This window comes from Micropterus dolomieu, linkage group LG01 (assembly GCF_021292245.1).
Source record: "Micropterus dolomieu isolate WLL.071019.BEF.003 ecotype Adirondacks linkage group LG01, ASM2129224v1, whole genome shotgun sequence".
In the NCBI taxonomy this organism is placed as follows: domain Eukaryota; kingdom Metazoa; phylum Chordata; class Actinopteri; order Centrarchiformes; family Centrarchidae; genus Micropterus; species Micropterus dolomieu.
In genome coordinates this window covers 54,901,623-54,905,954 of record NC_060150.1, presented here as the reverse complement: position 1 = coordinate 54,905,954, position 4,332 = coordinate 54,901,623, and the positions used below count along the sequence as shown (strand labels likewise).

At 39.8% G+C, this 4,332-nt stretch overlaps 1 protein-coding gene across 1 annotated transcript in view; it reads right to left on the bottom strand.

Annotated features, from left to right (window-relative positions):
* LOC123958138 (B-cell receptor CD22-like) overlaps nt 1-4,332 on the bottom strand; it is a 17,290-nt gene that overhangs the window by 10,988 nt on the left and 1,970 nt on the right. The gene's annotated exons all lie outside the window — the stretch shown is intronic.

Here is a 4,332-nt window from a genome sequence, read left to right as displayed (position 1 = left end):
TACAGATGTGGAGTTGATCTGGCCATACTCATTCTCAGCCTTGCAGTGGTAGATCCCGCTGTCCTTAGAGCTGATAGAGGTGAAATGATAAATGTCTTCTGGTCCCTGAATCAGTGTTTGGTTCTCCTTGTACCAGGTGTATTTAGCTGCTGGGTTAGCATCACTGCTGCAGGTCAGAGTCACTGAACTGCCCTCCACTATCTCAGCAGAGGGACTCACTGACACAGAGGGAAGCTTTGGAGCATCTGGGGACAAAAGAGAGACAACTTATCAATATTTGTTTACAGGTCTTGTTTTAGGCATGGGCTGCCACAAGCTATGAGGAGCAATACAATTACTTTGGTTCATTATTCTGATGCCCCAGTGGCTACTTTGCTTTAAAAATCCTGCTCCATGAGTAAGACTTTCTACAAAGCTAGCTAGCAGGCTATGATCACCACTAATACACCTGTAGGCCTACATTAATTGCACAGGTGTCCTCTTCATGACCTTTTTCTGTGAAGAAACTTGGTGGCCTCCCACAAAAATCGCAGAAAATGTACTCAACATATCTGCATTTGTCAAGCACAGAGATTACAAGGTATTTGGAGTCAAAACCTAGACACTCAGGCAGAGCAGGTTCAGTTCAGGAAACACATTTACTGGGGTGTGGAGACAAGCAAAGATCCACAATAGATGAGTGGTCCAACATAAGGCAAACCAATCCGAATTGTGAGCAAGCGAGAATGAAAATCCAAAGTCCAAACAACCACGGCAGATAATCCACAAAACGGGTACAGGTCCAATATCAGTGAGAGCCAGGGAAGCTAGAAATGGAGGCAGAGGCAAATGACAAAAGATGAAATGAAGTGGTCAGAAATGAAAGGAGTGATAAGAAACAAAATAGACAAAAACGGGAAACACAGGAAATAATTAACTACAGAGAATGAGTTACCACAAAGACAGGAAGGTAGTGTGCGTTGACACCAACCCTGGGCCCCTTGCTGGACTCAAACAATCGCACTCTGGGGTCTCAGACCACTGTCAAGTGACTGTCAAGTTGTACGTGTCATTTAAATAGTACAATTGTATCATTGCTGTACTGTTTAGTGTGTAATTTTTGTTATTTATTATTTTATATTTGTTATTTCATATTTATCAGCCTCGCAACCCTGTGCACGGGATAAGCGGTTGACGATGGATGGATGGATATTTATCAGAATACGTTTGATTACAGAGAAGGTCATCACTCTTTGCCAATTTACCTCGTTGTCTGGTACATACAGTAAATATATTAAGAGGAAATAAAAAGAAAGGCAAAGTGCTGCAACAGTTAATAACAGAAGGTGAGACTTTGACTGGTGCGGTACACCTATCAACGGTAATGAGGTCTCAGGGAGGACAGAAACCTCCCATGGGGCAGAAAGGCAAACAGTCCCATGAATCTTGATTTTCATTATGGAAATAGAGAATAGAAAAATTATAATCAAAATATGAAAGAGAGAAAAATATTACTAGTCTACTATTACAACAAATATGTAATATAGCCTATAACAATAATAATAATAATAATAATAAGCTGCTGTTTTTTGTTTGCATGTTTGCAATAACGTCACTGGTCCACTGCATGACAAACGCAAGCAAGTCGTGGTATGACTATTTCTACAAAACAAAGTCATGCCATGGAATCAGTGCATATGACCGTTCCTATTCCACTACATGACCATTTTCTGGATATTTTCATCCATTTGTAAACCTTTTAATATAATACAGGTGTATGGGGAGTGGTATACTAACGTCCCTAATGTTTTGTAAAGGTTCAGAATGTTCGTCACCTTTAGAGAATTTTTAGGGAACGTTACCCATGGTCGCGGGAACGTCAGCTTCTACCTGGGTATTTATATAAAAACCAAAACTGGGCATTACTTGGAGAAAAGAAAGCGAGGAAGCTGAACTACCGGGTGAGTTCAGATAATATGTATCTGTAACTTTATTCCAGCTATCATTGTACTTTACTGTGAAGAAGTTAGCATAGCCCAGCTCGATATGAACTGTCAGAAAACAAACATTTTAAAAGTTGTTGTCCTGCTGTCTTGCTGACAGACCTGACAAAGCATGAATTCATATGTCTAACAAATCAAACTCGCGCAAGTGAAGCGAGGCGAATATTAACTTTGCTTTCAGTGTGAACACACCTTAACGCGGCGCACACCTGTGTGATTCTGGGGTAAGAGTGCAAGAGAAAAACAGCAACAGTGTTTCCCCAGTAGACTGCCGTTGAGGATGTGGGCTTAGTAAGTGACAGATGAACTACTGGATCAAAACAAGTCAAATGCTAAAATTTCAATTGTAGTATTCTGTTTGGAGATGCAGTGACTTAATCAACAGTGAGTAAGAAAAGTCAATATAATATCACATTGAGAAGCAATGAGTAGAGGAAAGCATGATAGCGGCAAGGCTACACTGTGGTTCTACAAAGAACCACCTCCAACTGAAGAACCTTATGTTAGGGGATAGTTCTTTGTGGACTTTACATGGTTCTTCAAAGTACTAAGGTTTCTTCATTAGGGGTCCAAGCCCAAGTGCTGGGAACCCTATTGTAATTGTTCTGGTTTTTATTATTATTTTTGTTCTTCCGTAAAGAAAACTGAAGAAAGTTTGTAGAGGGAATTTTGATGTGACAAAAAATGTCCCAATTACAAACTAACAAATATTTGAGAAAATGCTAAAAACATGAAGTATAACATATCTCTGGCTTGGAAAGGCCAATCAACACAAAACTTGAGCACCTTATGTGGCATGGGGCTGTGCAAAATGTCGTACAGTTAGCCCCTAGTTGGCGCTATTCAAACAAATCCCATTAACTTACACGCATTTTGGATCTCCACAACCACAACTCCAATTGATACCAAATTTGGGGCAATTCTTCCCCATGGGGCCCTGATCATACATGACAATTTTGGTGCAATTCAGCCAAGAGGTGGTGCTAAAAGCGAAGCTGAAATCTCTCACTAAATCCCATTTATTCCTATGGCATTTTCAAAGGCAGGACGTTTTGCCTCTGTTTGGAATGGCCCATCAACACCAAACGTGGGGACCTTATGCGGCACGGCTTGCACCGGGAGGCTTAGACCCCGCTTACAACTGCTTGCAGTTCTGGTTTTTATTGGAGTTACTTGGTGGCAGATAATAGCATTAAATTAGGGCTACAACTAATTATTTTCATCAGCCTTTTGATTAACTGCTGATTATTTTCTCATTTAGCCCAATCATTTGGTCTATAAAACATTACATAACACTGAAAATGACAATTGAAACAATCACAATTTCCCAAATCCCAAGTTGACACCTTGAAATATGTTGTTCTGTTTGACCAACAGTCCAGAACCCAAATTTTAAATGTAGTCTATTATAATGACATGAAATGGAATTTAGCACAGTGGTTTTACCTTTATTATCTTGTTTTCATTATCATTGAATGTTATCGCGCTGGTTAAGAATAACTTGCCCAAATAAATTTTTAAATGAATTTGAAGGTTGTCTGATGGTTTGAATCCCAAAACTGCATAAAACTCCTAAAATCCCCTGGAGCTGCTCAGTCAATTATCACAGACTGAGAAGGTGGAGCAAGTACAGCTGATGTATGTTAGCATGGTGAGTAAAAATTTCTTCAGCAAAGACTGGATAGATTTAAGATGTTATTTTTTTAATAAACTGTTCCACTCACATTTAACATTAATGATGTATTTAGATGTTGTCCTCCCCAGCTTATTCACAGCTGCACAGTAATACTCTCCAGAGTCAGAGGACTGGATGGAGCTGAAGACAAGCTGTGGTTCTTCACTGAGCAGTCTTTGGTTCTCCTTGTACCAGGTGTGTTTAGCTGCTGGGTTAGCATCACTGCTGCAGGTCAGAGTCACTGAACTGCCCTCCACTATCTCAGCAGAGGGACTCACTGACACAGAGGGAAGCTTTGGAGCATCTGGAGAAGAGATGAACATGAATTACTTAAAAATTAGAATAAGTTGCTATTTATTTAAGACTGAACATGGATTTTCTCTTGTTTGTGCTCAGATCCTGCTGCAAAGAGTTTTTGATTTGTTAATAGTTTGCAAATGTTGCTATTTTCATATTACTTTATCCAGCCTCTGTGGTTGCACATATGATTTTCAGATTTACCAACAGTCTCACTCCCTACTCGTCAAATATCTGACGCATGGTCAAGGCCCTTTGTCGTCGCTTTTTAAAGATTTGGGTAGCCCTTTTGCATCAATTATTGACGTTTAGGGATCCACAGTCAAGTTAGCAACGCTTAGCAACAATAAATATGCAATATCCGGTTACACTTTCAAG